Consider the following 20,698-nt stretch of genomic DNA (forward strand, 5'->3'; position numbering starts at 1 on the left):
AGGGTTATTGAAGGCCGACTTATCGGGGTTCCACTGTATTATATTGCTGACTGATATTAAATATTTTATTATTATTAGCAGTTCTTTAATATATTTATAAATACATACATGATATTGGTGTTTGATTGTAAGTAGGTATCCTTTAAGATTTATTTTATATCACATTTCCTTAAAAGGCAACATGCTACACAGCTAGCAAAAATGTATGAACAAAAAATTATTTTAAAAGACAAGAATAAAAACAGGAAAATAGTTAGCTTTATGGTATTTTTTTATTAATTTCCTTGGTAGTATATTTAAATAAAAAAATGCTGATGGCACGAAAACGAAAGTGTAATATTTTTCGTTCAAAACTTTATAGATCCTATCTAATACATAGAAGGATTAAACTTTCAAAATCCCTTGTTTTATTGTATTAACCTGTTTATATTGTTAATACCATATATTATGTTAATATATCTGTTAAATTGAAGTGTACTTTTGAATCCAGAATTTTAACAAATCCTAAACTTTTCCACAATTTCTCAAGCATGATATTTGTGCATTCAAATTAATTGAAATTACATCTTATATATCTACTTATATACCTACTAAAAATATTTATTTCTAAACAAAAATGTCTGGAGACTAAATGAGTTATAAAGAAAATTTATGTTTGATTATTGTAACCAAAAATTTTAAATTAGTTACAAATTATAATATTTAAATTCCTTTTTACAAACTTTTTGTAATAACTCCAGCTACAATAAATGTCCATTTTCACATATTAATTTGGGCCAAAACATTAATAATCGGTATCTGAGAATAAACTTTTATTTAGGAACCCTTTTTAAAAATAAAACAGGACATACACAAACAACTTAGATCAAAATATAAAAAATATCTTAAACAAAGATGTGACAAAAAATTAAAAATACAAGTGAAGTTAGACACCTTTCCTGTTTCAGTTTCAGTTGTTTCTTAACCTAATTTATTTGACAAATTTTGTAATTTGTCTTTTAAACTATCTAGGAAACGGCAACATTGGAGTTGAGAGCACGCATGCGCAAAACAGGGATCATTGTGAAACAGGCTGAAAGAATCACAATCTAAATATCGCAAAAGTCCGTCTCTGTCGTTATAGATAGAAGTAAGACGAAATGTACTTCCCAACGCGTTTCTCTTGGGCCACCCACAAGAAAGCGGAAGGATTAATATTTTAAGAAATTCTAGACGCCTAAGCTGATAATTTAGCTATTGCAGGCAGTAAAATCACAAAGACACTTTAGAGCTCGAAGACAGCTTTCCTAAGAATTATTTACTTTGCACAGGATATGCCTCATAAAAAGAAGAATAGGAAAGATTGCTAAATGTTTGAGTGATAGAAATCTAAGAATTCCACAAAAGTACGACGCAGTAACTTTCGTGGGAATCCTTAAACGGTTACAAAAAGGACACTCGTGGCGATTGGCCGAAAAAGAAACGTATGATCATAATAAGGCTGGTCTAAACATTATTTCCCAGCTATGTGATTGGTACGAAAATTTCGGAATGATGATTATTGGTCAAATTAGGTGATAGCTGTGAAAAAGGGAGGTGAATATAGAGAGCAGAGAGGAATCTTGTCCGAGATTAGGACAAGAAGAGGGGAATTAAGTTCTAGCGGTCATGCAGTGAAGACCTGCATTTTTTCTTGTCTGTGCCTAAATAGGCAAAATGGAATCTTAAAGATTCTGTCGTGAAAATCGCAAGTGCGATATGTTGTCTTAAATACCATACCGGTATATTCTCTGTGTTGTGTCCGGTACGATAAGAAAATAGTTTTCTTAGTACGGCGTGTAATATGTTTCGTTCAAACCGAACTTAGTTCAACATTTGCGGATAAGACTTCCGTTTAATATGTCTCATATAAACCGCACTTAATTCAATCTTCGTGGAACGCAGTTCCATTTTTTTTAAAGACAATGGTCTAAATAAAATATGTTTAATTATCAAGTCAGTGAGAAGTATCACTAATAATCATGAATGCAGTTATTTTCTTTTCATAAAACAAAAAGAACTATGGAATTTTTATTTTTCGTATAATATAATAACAACTATGTAACAGTACTTTAACTCTAAAAATGAAAGTGAAAAGTGAAAGTGATTTCGTCGTATCCACAACTCTGGCGAGCTAACCCGATTCCAGCAATTCAACAACAATGGATCATCACCAGGTATTTTGCAATAAACTGTTTCGTTCCTTTTTCTTTTTTTTTTGAACTTTTAAGATGAAACGCGAAAGACTTATTTTTTTTTATTTTTCTAATCAACTCAGTTTAATGACAATTTTCTATCTAAATAAATGGTAACTATGTTAAAACTTATTTCGTCTTTTTCTGTTCGCACAATCCATCTATGTATCCTTATTGTATTAGGAAACGCAGCCTACTACAGACAACAAGGGTAAGTACCATTAGTAGTCAAAGGGATACCATTTTTTTCGTAACATTTTTGTAATTTTTATATAGATAAATAGCAATAGATTCTGATCTATTAATGGCGCCCAAAAAATTAATAATTTCTTTTCTTTAGCTTAAATATTGTTGTATGAACTCACACCCTAAAATCTCTTGATGATTAGAGCCGCCGGTGCGATTTTAAATTATGTAGCACGTATTTTTTTAAGTTTATGTACATCACATGTTTAGCTAATTTGCCGTGCTTCATAAAATGACGCGACAACATGTGGGGCTATCTCTTGTCTAATTCTTATTAGTTTGTTTTCTTATTTTGTCCACGTTGTTCTGCTCATTATTGATTCATAAAATAACGCTAAGTTTTTCATGTAACTCTTAATTAGTAATATCACAAAAAGGTTTTTTTATTTTTAACGCAACCTAAGTTTTATTCATAAAACGGCGACCGCACCTAGAGGTTTCTGTCATTTTTTTGTTTCTTTTTGCTCCGTGTTAACGAGTACTTAAAAACAACGTCATTGCATTCCTTTTTTTGTTTTACACGTAAATGGTATTTTTCCCAGCACTAATTTAAAATGTGGCTCCTTGTTGTCTAAAGGTGTCTGAATAGAGATTTTATACTGTTTATAAAATTTCGATGGATGCGCAGATAAGAAATAAGATAGTAATGTAAATATGAAAAGAGAAAATTCCAAAGGTAAATAAAATAATAACTGCTAGTTTTCAATTCCAAGTTTACAGTAAATTTTTAGTTTAAATAGTTTTGTTGAATTTTTTTTGCATAATTTTTGAGAGAATATAATTCAAAATGGAATCCTCCGTGGTTCAATATTTAAAAAATGACGAAATTGATTATGAATTGTTTATACGAGGGGTTAAGACTAAGAAAAATCTTAGTGACAAAAAAACAATGCTTCGTAAATTACTTAGTAAAAAGGCCGTTATTGATTTAGAGGAAAATAGGTTAATATTCAACGATGAGAAGAAGCAGATAGACGAAACTGCTGTTGACATCCGTAGTTTAATTGGAGATTTCGAAGGAGACATTAGAGATTCGGTCTATCGTAGGGCAAAGGCTCATCTTACGCATTTATCTTTTCGAATAGCTAGGTTACCCGTAGAATTTGAGGAAGAAGAAGAGTATAAGGCAGAGGCTTCTGCAGATTGTTTACTTTTAGAAGGGCAATTAGATGGCAAAGTCGTTCCTGTTGGGCCATCAGTTTCTTCGAATATAATTCCTTCACAGCCGGTCGTTAATATTCCAGCTCCCTTCGTTCAGGTGTCGCATCCAACTAATTTAGCTGATTGGAACATTAAGTTTAGTGGAGATTCTAAAGGAGTTTTCCCTTTCCTAGAAAAAGTTAGAGACCTGGCTGAATCCCGTAATGTAGGACAAGAGGTTCTTTTAAGATCAGCTGTCGAGTTATTTAATTTACAGGTAGCGCTGCTGTGTGGTTCAGGAGTGTTCGTAGTACCGTTTCTTCATGGAACGAATTGACTGGTCTTTTGAAGGCTACGTTTCTTCCCCAAGACTACGACGAGGATTTATGGAACCAGATCAAATCCAGGAAGCAGCAGAAAAATGAGTCGTTCGCTTTATTTCAGGCACAGGTTATGTCTTTGGCAAAACGGCTGACGGTGCAGCCTTTAGAGAAAACTATCGTGAAACACTTGAGGCAAAATATTATCCCTGAATATATTCCGTTGATTGCATTAGTCGATACCAATACTGTTGAGGAGTTGTCTGCTGTTATTCGTAAACTAGAGAATAATGTGGTCGTGCCTAGTGTCAAGAAGGAAACGTCCGTCGCTTATGTTAATCATGAGTTCCCCGGTCCCTCCAGAAAAGCCAATGTTCCTAACGGAAAAGCAAATTTTAAAAATAATGACGATCGCTCGGCTCCGCAAAATTCTGAGGCGAAAAACCCTAGTAAAAGTACTTCGAATAAATCGAAGATGATCGTTTGTTTTAATTGCCGAAGACGCGGGCACAATTTCAACGACTGTAAACAGCGTTTTGATAGATATTTTTGTTTCCGATATGGCGCAGATAATGTTACGGTAAGGACATGCCCAAACTGTGTCAAACCTTCAAAAAACGAATAACCAACACCCTTAAGTTCGGTAAGAGTGTTCACAATAAAATTTCAAACCCCGAACATTCATGTTTTGCGGCCGATAATAAGTTTCCAGAAAATTTTAATGTCTCTGATTGGTACAAATGGCTAGGTACAGTAAAAAATTTTTATAAACATTCGTCAAAATTATTTCCTGTCATTGCTTCAAAGCCATTCGATAACAGACCTTACTTGGAGGTTCAAATTCTTTCGCAACCCTTTACGCTTTTATTAGATACCGGGTGTTCCACTACTGTAGTCGGATCCAAGGGATTGGATTTTCATGAGAGAAACAACATTGAGATCGATTTACCGTGTAGTCAGAATGTGTCTTTAGCCGACGGATCGAGTAAAAAGGTTTCTGGTATTGTAGATTTGCCGTTTGTGGCGAATGGAATTTGTCATGTGATTAGTTGTCTTGTAGTGCCATCGCTACCAATAAATTTTATTTTAGGAAGTAACTTCATTTCAAAATTTTCTTTAGCGATAAATTTCGAACAAAATAAATGGAGTGTCAGAAATCCTTGTTGCGAGATAGTAACTTCAAAACCTGAAGGCGATGTTTCGTTCCCACAATCTTTGTGTTCGATTGATTCTCTTGCCGCCGAGTTAAGACCTCTAGCGGATGCTGTCATCCATAGTTTTCAGGAGGTAGACAAAAAGAATGGTATAGGAAGAACAGATATGATCAAAATGACTATCGATACGGGTGACGCAAAGCCTTTTCGACAACGTCCTTTTCCTATGTCGCCATACATGTCAGATATTTTAAATCGCGAATTAGATGAGATGCTCAAACTTAAAGTTATAGAACCGAGTAACAGTCCTTGGTGTAGTCCAGTCTTGCTTGTAAAGAAAAAGACAGGCGAGTTTAGGTTTTGTTTTGATGGCAGGAATCTTAATGAAGTTACTCGTCATGACACATATCCTCTCCCCAATATTGACCGAATTTTGTCATTATTGCGTAACGCTAAATATATAAGTTCGATAGATTTGAAAAAAGCTTTTTGGCAGATCCCTCTTGATCCATCTTCGCGAGAAAAAACTGCTTTTGCTGTTGTTGGCCGTGGATCTTTTCAATTTACTGTGATGCCTTTTGGTCTTTGTAATAGTGCTCAAACCCAGCAAAGATTAGTAGATCAAATTTTTGGACCAGAATTCGAACCTTTTATTTTTACTTACTTGGATGATATTATTGTTTGTTCTTCCACTGCTGAGGAACACGTTGCCTTGTTAGGACAAGTGCGAGATAAACTAAAGGATGCTAACCTTACGATAAATGTAGACAAATGTGAATTTTTCAAAACAACTTTGAAGTATTTAGGCTATATCGTTGGTGATAACTCTCTTCGGTCGGACCCCGACAAAATTTCCACTATGGTTAATTATCCCCGTCCAACTAACACAACGAAGATTAAACGTTTTATTGGTCTTTGTTCTTGGTATAGACGCTTCGTCAAAGATTTTTCTACCCTTGTTTCCCCTATCAATGATCTTTTGAAAGGAAAGAAAAAGAAAGAACCTATAGTTTGGACATCAGAAGCTGAGAATGATTTTATCGCCATAAAGGAAGCTTTAGTATCTTCCCCAGTTCTAGTACAACCCGATTATTCTCGTCCCTTCACTATTCAGTGTGACGCAAGTAACACCGGTCTAGGAGCTGTATTGACTCAAGAAATAGACGGTGGAGAAAAGGTGATTTCCTATGCTAGTCGGTCTTTGACAAGAGCAGAACGTTCGTATGGAACCACCGAGAAAGAGGCCCTTGCAGCTTTGTTTGCTGTTGAAAAATTTCGTCCTTACGTAGATGGTGTTGAATTTACCCTCATCACTGACCATTATTCGTTGTTATGGCTTAGAAATTTAAAAAATCCCACAGGCCGTTTAGCTCGTTGGGGTATGCGTCTCAAACAGTTTGATTTCCGAATCGTCCATCGTAAAGGAGCATGTCATAAGGTGCCTGATGCACTTAGTAGGATTCATGAGAATGATCAAATTGCTTATCTTGAAGTTGATACTGATCGCATCGATCCCTGGTACGATGATTTGCGTACAAAGATTTTGTCTAACCCAGAAAGTTTTCCACAGTGGAAAGTAGAGAACGACCTCATATACAAATTTATTCCGGCTTGTCTTCCTTTTAATTCAAATTTAATCGAGTGGAAAGTCCTTGTTCCCAAACCTCAACGTGAGGATGTTATTAAGTCGTGTCATGATCCTGCAACTTGTGCCCATCCTGGTGTTTATAAAACTCTTGCTCGAATCCAAGAAAATTATTACTGGCCAAAAATGCGAAGAGATGTTGTTAGATATGTCCGTGCCTGCAAAACGTGTGGAGCACAAAAAGCACCAAATATGGCGCAAATGGGTAAAATGGGTAAAGAGAAAAAAACCGAATACCCATGGCAAATTATCGCCGTTGATTTAATAGGCCCTTTAACCAGAAGTAGAAACGGTTTTACGTGGTTGCTGGTGGTCTCAAATTGGTTTTCTAAGTACACTTTGTTACATCCTCTTCGTAAGGCTACTGCTTCAAATATCTGTAAATTTTTAGAGGACCAGGTGTTTCTCATATTTGGAGTTCCACAACATCTTATGTGTGATAATGCCTCTAATTTAAATTGTAAAATAATGAAAGATCTTTGTGAGACATATGCAGTCCAAAAAAAAATCTGGTTCTCTGCAGTTTATTCTCCCCAAGTAAATTTTGTTGAAAGGAGCAATCGTACTATTGGTACGGCAATCAGAAGTTATATTGACGAACACCGCGATTGGGACAAACACATACATGAAATTCGGCAAGCCATAAACACAGCGAAACATGAAGTAACCAAATATTCACCGGCATTTTTAAATTTTGCTAGACACGTACCGTTGTCTGGAAATTATTACGGTCAAATACCCCATGATTTTGTTGATATAGAAATCCTACCGGGTGATCGCGATAATTACGCGTCCGAAGTAACGGGAATAAAAGAAGTTTTCACGGCCGTGCTTAAAAATTTGTCTCGTGCATATCAGAGAAATGCAAAAACATATAATTTGCGTAAACGCGACGTACAGTTTAACGTTGGCGATCAAGTTTGGAGAAAAAATATGGTTTTATCTAGCGCCCCGAAACATTTCATGGCAAAATTGGCTCCCAAATATATTTTATGTACCATAATTAAAAAACTATCCTCGTTAGTTTACGTTCTTAGGAATCCAGATGGTGCCAATGCTGGAAATTGGCATATTAAAGATTTAAAAGCTTATTCATCCGTCAATGTTTCGTCAGATGCTTCAGATCTGTCCGATAACGAATAGAAATGTATATTCCGTTATTTACAGGGCGATATGAACCAACTTTAAATAAATTTTTTAGATATTTTTGATTTTTTCTATTTTTTAGTACAGGTGCTTAAAGTTTTTTTGAGAGAAATAATTTTTTTTGTGTTTTGTGCACCAAATTTTTTTATTAGTCGAACTTCTTAAATTTTGGAAAGTGTGATTTCAAATAAATGATTTTGGACAAATGAATTTTTGATCTGAAAGCCTATTATAATCTAAATACTTCGGTAATTTTTTTTAGCGACACCCCATTTCCTCCGTGGTCCGTGTTAAAGGAAAAGTCGCGCAAATTGCGAACTTTTTCCTGGAAGGGATTTGTTTCTCTTCCAACAAATTTTGGCGTGGGATCAGTAATGCACTGATACCCTAGTACGTAGTACGTTGAAGACAACTTTGCTTCGGCAAAACCGTCCCCAAGTGCCTCGTTCCCTTCAGGACGAGAGACGCGCATAAATTTTTTAGAGCTGTCTCGACAACCTTTTTTTTTTGATGTGTGGTGTAGACCAATAGTAGGGAATTGTCCTGCTGCGGTCAATGTTTATCTATTTGATATATTTTTTTTTATGTTGTCGCGAAGGAGACGAGCCTCTGGAAGTAGTGTAGGGGATTCCGCACGTTGATCTCCAGAGCAACTCAGTTTGGCTCACACCCCAGTTCTTTGAACTGTTTTACCTAGTTAATAAAAATAAATTTTTTGTTTTGTTGAAAGGACATATTAAAAATCCTTCTTCAAATGTTTTTATGTCGTGCGTTAGTCCGATATAGAAGTAAAACTTTTTTTTGATAATAAAAAGTTGATTTTTTATTTTTTTATTTTTTATTTTTTTGGTATCCTTCTAGGATATACTGCCTTCGCTTATATGCAATCCAGCTTAAGCTTAGGGAAAATGTTTTTTATATTTTTTTTGAAAATCGTTTCTTATTTTTTTTGGTATCTAGATTGATATCAGAAGTCCTTAGTACAGTTACTAGTGATAGTTCGTAATAGAGCCTATTTGTTTTGCCTAAGTTTATTCTTACTTCAAGGACCTATGAATTTCAGCCCCCTCTATTAAAATATGTTGTCTAACCCCCTTTACGGTATGGATGGCCAGACACTGAGAAAGGCTAGGGATGAAGTGAGCGGATTCCCGCCAGTTGACTCGTCGGAATGAGAAGCCATTCATAATCGCAATTTAGCCACAGACCTTAGGTGATGACTTCCTATGTCATTTCCTAAAACTTCCGTTTGGTTGTGTAACTTTGAATAATAGACTCTACCGACTATGACCCTACCTTAAGTTGACCCCACCGAAAATGTTCCTATGATAGGCGTATGATACGCGTCAGTTATCGCTTGTTCTGGTTACCACAACGAAGTTAAAATATCAATATTTTCCTAATCCCCCCCTGTTCTTGAAAGAGTAGTAAGTTTCTGAAAAGCAATGTGTCCATTTTTCCACAATAAACTAATTACAGGCTTATCTTTATAGAATTACAAGGTCCAACTTAGAACTATCAGTAACTCCTTTTTTTTGTTTTTTTGTCCGTAAGTAATAACTGCCTATGGCGTTATTATATTGTGTTATCTCTGGAATAAGTCATGAATGAGAGACTTTATGCATCCAAGTCAAGGATAACATGTTAATTTTTTATGGCGTTAATGATGCTAAGACATCATTATTCTTATGTTATTCGTGGTGTTAGTCTAGGTTGAAAGAAACCTATGCATCCGAAAAAACGTTAACATATCTTGCCCTATTTTTGTGTTTTTATTTTTTTGTGTCTACGATGACGAATTGCGTCGTTGTATTCTTGTGAATTTTTTGTGTTATGATTAACGCGTCCATGTCTAGATTTTAAGACATGTATTGATCGTTAGAGAAAGCCTAGGGCCTCTGAACGATATTACGATATGGTGACTAACAAATGTGGTTTTCATTTTTTTTTTGCTGTTTCATTTTTTTATTTCCGTTTCCGATTTCAAACTGGTTAGCACGAAGTTGAAATCGTGGAGGAGGCAGTGAAACAGGCTGGAAGAATCACAATCTAAATATCGCAAAAGTCCGTCTCTGTCGTTATAGATAGAAGTAAGACGAAATGTACTTCCCAACGCGTTTCTCTTGGGCCACCCACAAGAAAGCGGAAGGATTAATATTTTAAGAAATTCTAGACGCCTAAGCTGATAATTTAGCTATTGCAGGCAGTAAAATCACAAAGACACTTTAGAGCTCGAAGACAGCTTTCCTAAGAATTATTTACTTTGCACAGGATATGCCTCATAAAAAGAAGAATAGGAAAGATTGCTAAATGTTTGAGTGATAGAAATCTAAGAATTCCACAAAAGTACGACGCAGTAACTTTCGTGGGAATCCTTAAACGGTTACAAAAAGGACACTCGTGGTGATTGGCCGAAAAAGAAACGTATGATCATAATAAGGCTGGTCTAAACATTATTTCCCAGCTATGTGATCGGTACGAAAATTTCGGAATGATGATTATTGGTCAAATTAGGTGATAGCTGTGAAAAAGGGAGGTGAATATAGAGAGCAGAGAGGAATCTTGTCCGAGATTAGGACAAGAAGAGGGAAATTAAGTTCTAGCGGTCATGCAGTGAAGACCTGCATTTTTCTTGTCTGTGCCTAAATAGGCAAAATGGAATCTTAAAGATTGTGTCGTGAAAATCGCAAGTGCGATATGTTGTCTTAAATACCATACTGGTATATTCTCTGTGTTGTGTCCGGTACGATAAGAAAATAGTTTTCTTAGTACGGCGTGTAATATGTTTCGTTCAAACCGAACTTAGTTCAACATTTGCAGATAAGACTTCCGTTTAATATGTCTCATATAAACCGCACTTAATTCAATCTTCGTGGAACGCAGTTCCATTTTTTTTAAGACAATGGTCTAAATAAAATATGTTTAATTATCAAGTCAGTGAGAAGTATCACTAATAATCATGAATGCAGTTATTTTCTTTTCATAAAACAAAAAGAACTATGGAATTTTTATTTTTCGTATAATATAATAACAACTATGTAACAGTACTTTAACTCTAAAAATGAAAGTGAAAAGTGAAAGTGATTTCGTCGTATCCACAACTCTGGCGAGCTAACCCGATTCCAGCAATTCAACAACAATGGATCATCACCAGGTATTTTGCAATAAACTGTTTCGTTCCTTTTTCTTTTTTTTTAACTTTTAAGATGAAACGCGAAAGACTTATTTTTTTTTATTTTTCTAATCAACTCAGTTTAATGACAATTTTCTATCTAAATAAATGGTAACTATGTTAAAACTTATTTCGTCTTTTTCTGTTCGCACAATCCATCTATGTATCCTTATTGTATTAGGAAACGCAGCCTACTACAGACAACAAGGGTAAGTACCATTAGTAGTCAAAGGGATACCATTTTTTTCGTAACATTTTTGTAATTTTTATATAGATAAATAGCAATAGATTCTGATCTATTAATGGCGCCCAAAAAATTAATAATTTCTTTTCTTTAGCTTAAATATTGTTGTATGAACTCACACCCTAAAATCTCTTGATGATTAGAGCCGCCGGTGCGATTTTAAATTATGTAGCACGTATTTTTTTAAGTTTATGTACATCACATGTTTAGCTAATTTGCCGTGCTTCAATTGTTGTAACTCTAGCCGCTCCTTATTGTACATACTACTATTTGACAGCAAGAATTGTTGCGCCTTTATTGGCAAATAAACAGTTTGATATAAGATACAAAAATCATATTCTGCCACAGTATGCTTATACTTAATGTAATGAATGAATGAAAAATCTTAATTTTTGTACCATTTTTTAATATTTAGCAAAGGATGTTAAAATAGACACCTTTGATTGTTAAAAAAATATCAAATATATTTTTAGTTATTTTAATAGGTATGAAAAGTTAATACTTCTAGACATCTGTGAAAAACTTAAAATTCCATAATGTAACGAAGAGATATCAAAATTATAAACAACATTAAATATTTTGTTAAACATAAATGTTAAACAATGGCTAAATTCTTATTATTGTGTGGTTTTATTATCAGTGAGCCAAGCACCACACCAAATTTTACTCTTAGCCCGGCCGCACATCAAAGAAACATGAAACGTAAATTACGTTTCATGGAAATAAACCACTGCTAAACAAATATATATCCGGCCATTTATGAGACTCTCCGAAAATAAAAATGTGTCATGAGCATGAATCACACTCGTTTCATTAGTAGGCGGACTTTGAGATTTTTTTAGCAGTGTTTTCTTTTCATGAAACATGTTTTTCGTTTCATGTTTCATGTTTTTCGTTTCATGTTTCTTTGGTGTGCGGCTTGGCTTAGGCAGGCCGCACATCAAAGAAACATGAAACGTGAAACATTAAGCGTGAAACGTAAAACAAATAAATTGTAAAAAAAGTAACCGTTTCATGTGATAAGCTAATCGATAAAACAAAAATAAAATTTGTATAGTCGTAAATGGATAGTGACGTGGTCGTTGCTGTCGGCGCTGCTCTTTAATTGCTTTTTAATATTAAAGAAACGTGAAGCATAAAATATGAAACAAATAAATTGTGAAGAACGAAACCGTTTCATGTTATAATAGTGTAGGAAACAGAGGTTGAACTTCGCAAATTCGACACAAGTCCGGTTTTATTTTTTTTTATGGTATACCAAGGGGTGCTTTTAATGAGGCTAACTTTTTCTAAAAATATTTCGCCCCGGAACACCCATTTTCATCCGTTTAAAGGGGGTATTTTGTGGTTTTTGCGAAACGTAGCCCTTCCTGTACGTTTTTCCAAAAAATTCCTTAATAGAAATATAAACAGGACTATATTTCCTACAATTTATTTCGCGACAGCATATGTCTATCACCCACCGTTTAACGGGGGTGGCGCCCCAAAGTTGACAAGTTTTTAAAAAAGATATTTAAAAAAAAAATTTCCCTAACCCTAAGTGCTTGATTTTTTGGTATAGGTTTTATTTAAGGGCAATTGCCCATTTTTTAATTACAGGGTGTTAAATTAAAAAAACCCTTTTTATACCATCTGAACCGCTTATGCTAGCGAAAAAAACTTTCAGCTATTACCTATGTACAAGTGTTATTTACAAATTTGTATAATGCACCCCCATGTTTTCCCCGAAACCACCCAAAGAAAAATGAATAAAGAAAATATGCAAATATATTGACTTTGGACCACCACTGTTTAGGGTGCAACGAAAGTAAAATATATATAGGTCATAATTTGTAGCAGACAGTGTGTTATTTCATTTGCCATAAGTACTTTATCAATAAAATGAATAGGTGACAAAAAAAAAAAAAAAACTGGAGCCTGCCAAAGCATTTTTGAGGTTCACGGCGCCACTGTACCGTAACGTTTGCTTATACGAAAAAATGCATAGGACCTTATTTGTAGAGAAAATAGTGGTCTTTAATTATGTATAGGTAAGTTTTGTTTCAAAAAAATACATACGTAATGAGAAAATCGTAAAAACATGCTCGTCAAACTTATTTTCAGGGATAGGGGTAGTTTTCGCAGGGATGTTGCAATAACCATATATATTTATGAAAAACCCTATTAATGGAGTATAGGCTCATATATGCTAAAAGCGAAAAAAAAATTTTTTTTCAACCTCCCGTTTTATTTTTATTTTTTGGCTACAGCGGAAGCACCAGGAAATCGCTTTTGATGTCCATGCATGGGTAATAAAAACGTGCACAAAGTGATATATATGAAGCATTTTAGTAAGGGGGGTGTTGTATGAAGGATTCCAAGAAAACCACTTTCTTTATTAGTTCTCCTTTTATTGGGGTGGTACCGGGAAAAAAATGGGAAAACTGGAAAACTCTTCGTTCTGCTCCACCACAGAAACCAATGCAATATTAAATTCTTGGTAGGCATTCATTTTACGCTCGTAATAAATTATTCAAAACAATGAAACTGAAACCGAAAAATAGAACACGTCCTATTTCATGAAACAGGTTTCAAGAAGATAAAAATATTTCACGGGCATGAATCACACACGTTTCATAGATGGGCGGACGTCTATTTGTATAGCAGTGTTTTATTTCCATGAAACGTGTTTCACGTTTTATGTTTCTTTGGTGTGCGGATTCCGAAGATAAAAATGTTTCACGCGCATGAATCACACTCGTTTCATTGGTATGCGGACTTCTATTTGTTTAACAGTGTCTTATTTTCATGAAACGTGTTTCACGTTTCATGTTTTATGTTTTACGTTTCATGTTTCTTTGGTGTGCGGCTTCCCTTAGATAAACACAAACTGTGTTTATCTAAGGCATAAACAGCCTTTTAGGCAAAAATATTTTTTTGAGTCTTTTGTGCAGCAGAAACATCGCTTTCTTGACCCTGATTGTATTTCTTCGTTTTGTTTAACCTTCTGTGTTGTTCATACCTCTTTTATCGTCTGTCTCTTAGCCAAGCCGCACACCAAAGAAACATGAAACGAAAAACATGAAACATGAAACGAAAAACATGTTTCATGAAACTAAAACACTGCTAAACAAATCTCAAAGTCCGCCTACCAATGAAACGAGTGTGATTCATGCTCATGACACATTTTTATTTTCGGAGAGTTTCATAAATGGCCGGACGTATATTTGTTTAGCAGTAGTTTATTTCCATGAAACGTAATTTACGTTTCATGTTTCTTTGATGTGCGGTCGGGCTTATAGAACGTGGTACGCTTGTTTCAAGTGACCATTTGTGCAAATTCTGGCTAGTACAATTGGCCACCTTCTGGTATTTCAAGTATATCCGCGAGACAAAACTGCGATGGTGATGGCTTCGAAATAGAAAAAATTCTAAAAGCCGGTAATTGCATTTCAATCATTTAATACAGAGCTGCTAAAGAACCAAATAACAAAAAATTCTAAACATTGAAGACTTGCAAATATTTCTTGAACAAATGCGATAGTCATTCACTACGGCCATCACCAAAAGCAAAATGCCGCCAAAGCATCAACCCTTGTTCCTACAGTCGATGCTGTAGATATACTATATTTCAGTTTGCCTTGGAAAAAAACCAATTGATCTAGATGATGAATAATAGGCGAGCGACACACCCCTAATTTGAGGCTTAGAAATCGAAAAAGCGACCATGATAGGTGAATGGAAAATTTTGGCCATTCTTTATGTTTTCGAGTTCGCTGAATCCGAATATGAAGTTTATTTTTCTCTAGAATTGGTGGAACATGTTCAAAAATCAAATTTTATGCAAAAATGCGAAAATCAATTTTAATGATTCTTCATATGTACCTGGCTGTATATGTGGTCGCTGTAAATATTTCCTTTTAAAATTTTTACTGTGTCATCTTTGAAGAATTTAGATAACAATGACAGTTGCCCGAGATGTCTAAACAAATTAAAAGCGAAGTTGTTAATTTTTAAACATTTTATCGTCAGATTTCGTTAGTTTCATGTTTACTTAAAAAAGTTGGGCGACAAACTGTCTAGTTTATAATTTTAATCAACAAAGCATTAAAACACAAGTCATGAAGAAGTCTTCTGGAAAATTTCAAGTCAAAATATGCAACAGGAAAAAAGTTGTAACAAGTATAAACGAGTGGTACTTCCCCCCCAAAAAAAAACGCTTATTTCTTGAGATACTGACCACGATGTGGTGAATGGCTAATTTTGGTCTTACTTTATGTTTTTAATGGGGCTGATAACGAAAATGAGGTTTAGTTTGAATTTTAGATGGGGAAACATTGTCAAAATCGCAATTTTACCCTAAAAATAAAAAAAATGAAATCAGGTTTTTCTTAAAGTAAAAAGTTTTTGTACCATTTTTTCTATAAAACATGTTGTTCTCTGTACTCTATATTTTAACATAAACTTGATTAAAAAGCTAAATTTCAAATTTTGTCACTCAATTTTTGCGATTAAACTTTGCAATTCGGGAATCTGCACCTTTTACTTTAAACAATTCATAACTTTTATTGTAATAAGATAGAAACGGCTCCCATTGTCTTCAGAAAGGTGAGAAATATACAGGGTGGTTCATCTTATTCACCTCGGTGTCTGTACGAAAAACCACTTGATATTTAAAAAAAATTTCTTCACAGAAATATACGGCGCCATTAATACTACAATCTAAAAATAATGTGAATTATACAGGGTAATATCAAAGTTATATTTTTTCTTATGGAATGCCCTATATCTGACGACATTATTAAGTTGGCCTTAAAAAATAAGATATTAAGATAGTGTTTTGATTTATTTCGATTTTTATAAAAATGTAAGGTTTTAGAAAAAATAAATTTCTACGAATCTAAGAATCACTAACAAATTTTTTCTTGGATATTAATAACAGACTATTTAGCATACTTCAACAGAGGCTTATTGCAACAAAATTTCTTACAGGGTGGTCAAAATATGAGATTGTTCTATTAACAAATTCAAGCTGTAATAAGTTACTTATTTTAAATGGAACACCCTGTATCTTACTAGTCTATCGCGTAGAAAATTTACTTAACTTTCAATTTGTACTAGGGTTTCCTATACCTATCTATTTACAGGGTGGTCAAAATATTAGATTATTCTATTAACAAATTCAAGCTGTAATAACTTTTATTTTAAATAGAACACCCTGTATCTTACTAGTCTACCGCGTAGAAAATTTACTTAGCTTTAAATTCTTATTAGTGTTTCCTATACCTATCTCCCTTCGTTTTTTTAATATTTAAAGATTTCCTAATTTGTAAGCTTTAAAAATTAGAATTAAGTACAACTTAAGTGGTTATGTACAACACATCACCAACACCAGCAATATACTTAGACAAGCTACTGTCATTAATAAAATTTTCATTGTTATCATGTAATCACACAGAGTGTTTTATTATTTTAGTTGATTTTGGCCTACATGTGACATTGAATAATATTATGTTTATATTATACTGCATACCCTATATGGGCGTGAGTTAAGGTGTTTTGAAGAAATATTGTGATTTATTCACGTGATTACTCCGTCTGTTCGGTAGACGGAGTATAGATGCCGTATTCTGGAATATATTTAAATTATATTTCATTCCGTATAAGTATTTTCCATATCTTAACCCAACGGTTACTAAGTAAATTTAAGAACACCACTTTTTGTTTGAATCTTTGAATTGCAATTACAAACAATTAAATGCAATGGCTACTTTGACGAAATCGAGCCTATTGTACAAAAATATGTAAAAATGGGTATTTATAGAATAACATGGGAATTTATATAATTTACAGAATAACATGTGTATTGGGAACGTTTACATGGAATTCAAGAGATTTTAAATATCTTCCATTATAAAGAATAGAATATCGAGTATGCCATTTAAAATAAGAACACTCTGTGTGATTAAATGATAAAAATGTGAATTTTATTAATGAAAGTATCTTAACTAAAATATCTAAGTATATTGCCGGTGTTGGTGATGTGTTGTACATAACCACGACATAGGTAGGTACTTAATTCTAATTTTTAAAGCTTACAAATTAGAAAATCTTTAAAAAATGAAGGGAGATAGGTGTAGGAAACCCCAATAAGAATTGAGAGCTAAGTAAATTTTCTACGCGATAGACTAGTAAGATACAGGATGTTTCATTTAAAATAAGTAAGTTATTACAGCTTGAATTTGTTCTAATACAATTTAATATATTGACCACCCTGTAAAAAGATAGGTATAGGAAACTCTAGTACAAATTGAAAGCTAAGTAAATTTCCTACGCGATAGACTAGTAAGATACAGGGTGTTCCATTTAAAATAAGTAATTTGTTACAGCTTGAATTTGTTAATAGAACAATCTCATATTTTGACCACCCTGTAAGAAATTTTGTTGCAATAAGCATCTGTTTAAGTATGCTAAATAGTCTATTATCAAGATCCAAGAAAGAATTTGTTACGCATTCTTAGATTCGTAGATATTAATTTTTTTTTCTAAAACCTTACCTTTTTATAAAACTCGAAATAAAACAAAACACCCTGTATTTAGGTAAAGGGGACCCTTATGAAAGTATGGCTTATTTTTTAAGTTTAATTCAATAATATCATCATATACAGGGCATTCCATAAGAAAAAATATAACTTTGATATACCACTCTTTTTTGGAGCACCCTGTATAATTCACATTATTTTTAGATTGTAGTATTAAAGGCCCTATATATTTCTTTGAAGAAATTTTTTTAAAATATCAAGTGGTTTTCCGTACAAAGACCGAGGCGAATAAGATGAACCACCCTGTATATCTACTATAACAATTTCAGTATAAAATATTAAAATGGAACAGAGTTGTAGCGAGTTAAAAGCAAAAAAAGCGTAATTTCACTTTTTTGATTTTAAGGCTAAAATTGCGATTTTGACAATGTTCTTCCACGTAAAATTTAAAGTAAACCTAATTTTAGTTTTCAGCATCATCAAAAACATAAAGTATCACCAAAATTAGTCATTCACCACACCGTGGTCAGTATCTCGAGAAATAAGCGTTTTTGGGGTGTGCCGCTCCTCTATAAAGTCACATAACTTTTGCCCTATTGCATATTTTGAGTTGAAGTTTTTCAAAAAGCTTCTTCATAAATTATATTTTGTTGCTGTGTTGGCTAAAATTATAAACTAAAAAGTTTGTCACTCAACTTTTTTAAGTAAACATTAAACTAACGAAATCTGACGACGATATGTTTAAAAATTAACAACTCCTCTTTTAATATGTTTAAACATTTTGGACAAATCTCATTGTTATCTAAATACTTCAATGATGACACAGTAAAATTTTCAAAATGAAATATTTACAGGGACCAAAGATACAGTGAGGTAAATTTGAAAAATCATCAAAACTGTTTTTTCGCATTTTTGCATAAAAATTCTAGAAAAAAATTCATATTCGGATTCAGCGACTGAATTGTCATTCACCTTAAAGTTGATTTTCGTGGTCGATATAACGTAATTTAAGGGGTTGCTGCCGCTCGCGTACTATAAATGTTTTTTAAATCATTAGATGCTTCAAGATTTACTTTTATTAAGTTTTGTTATGTAGTAGGTGGTAGTTTTCACCCCTCACAATAACAATAGCAGGCACAATAACAATATCGACATAGGATAGATTTTGAAGGTAAAAGGATAACTCCAAAATTTCAATATGATAAGTGTTGATACGCTATGCTATAATATTATAATTCCTCGGTGTAGCAGTAACCAAAGTTTCAACTTACTGAGGCGTAAAAACTCGAGGAATCGTGAGTTCGAATTTGGGCGGAAATTCTAATATTTGTGGAATGGGTACTCACTCACTCGAAGTACCGCAGTCATTCAAATAGTATAAGCGACTCTTTGTGAATATAATGAAGCCGACTTCAGTCCGAAAGCAGGGATTTACTTAACAAACACACTGCAAAAATTGGTTGTTATAGCCAGCTCGCTAATCTTAGTCTCGAATGTCTAGTATTAACACTTACACACACCCAAACTTATATGGAATCATCTGATATTTCTTACTATTTCGTGCGAATTTAAAAAAAAACGAATACATGAAGTCAAACAATATTTATTTTAAAGCAATTTAATAACAAATACATAACAATTAAATAAAACAATAAAGTATTTAACAAACAAATTGAAAGTAGTTGTTTAAAAGTCAATGGCATACAAAATTTCAATGTAAATCGAATAGTGTTTAACTTGTTTTTATTTTTTTTTTGTATTTTGTGGGAGTCAGTGTTATCACCTCTAGTCCTTATGCAAGCTTCAGTTTGCGTAAGCACGCTCCTAATCAAATTATTAACATTTTGTTGTGGTAGGTTGCTCCATCCTTTAAAAGTAGCTTGTACTCGCCGTGAGGTGTTTTGTGGATTATCCAGACGAGTCCTAATTTTTCTTTTAAGCATATCCCACAAATACTCTATAGGATTAAGCTCGGGTGAGCTAGCAGGCCACTCCAAACACGGGATAAGTTCTGCTTCAATGATGTCTGTAGTCACTCTAATGGTATGTAGAGGTCCATTATCATGCAATAAAATTAAATTTTCTCCTGTTACACCTCTCCAGAGCCTGACTACAGGTTATCAACATACCTGTGAGCAGTTAAAGTTGATTGGATGAAAATTAAAGGAGTTTTTTTACGGATCACAATTCCTCTCCAGAACATTACACTTCCCCTTGTATATTTGTGAACAGATCTGACAGTTTTCGTTCTTGCTTGTCTTTCTCGACCTCTAAGTACACGATTTCGTGGGTCAGGTGATTTTCCATCTGATTACATTAAATCCTGACTGTTTTTGAAAATAGCACATTTTGTCAGTTCCCAATGTTCCAGTTTTGGTGGTGAAGACACCAATTTAGGCGATCAATCTTGTGCTGTCATAACTGTCTCCTGCTGTATACTTCTTGGTACCAACTTTTCTTCTTATCGTTTCAAGTGAAACAGTTACACCTGTAGCTTCCAAAAGCTGCCTTTGGAGCTGCAGGTGAGAAATGGTTGGGTGTCTTCCAGCTGATTGGACAATTAGAGGATCGTGGAGAGCCGTTATTACTTTTGGCGACTTTCCCTTGCTTTATTTTTGAACTTTCCTAGTTCCTGTTACCTAGCATATGTTTTGGACAGAACGCCCTGTATTACGCCTAGCTCTGTAGCTATGTCCATCTGAGAACATTACTTTCTCCACAAGACTAATAATCTTTCCTCGTTGTAAGTTCTTTAACCCCACATCAGGCATATTTTCATTTTTGGACGCAAAAGTTAGTTTATTTATTTTCGTTCAACTTGCAACTCAAGCAAATAATCTATACCGTACCGGGCTGTATTATCCGATTGTCTTATAACAGTGCTAGTCAAAGTCCGT

The sequence above is a fragment of the Diabrotica virgifera genome, chromosome 1 (assembly GCF_917563875.1).
Source record: "Diabrotica virgifera virgifera chromosome 1, PGI_DIABVI_V3a".
NCBI classification, from domain to species: Eukaryota; Metazoa; Arthropoda; class Insecta; order Coleoptera; family Chrysomelidae; genus Diabrotica; species Diabrotica virgifera.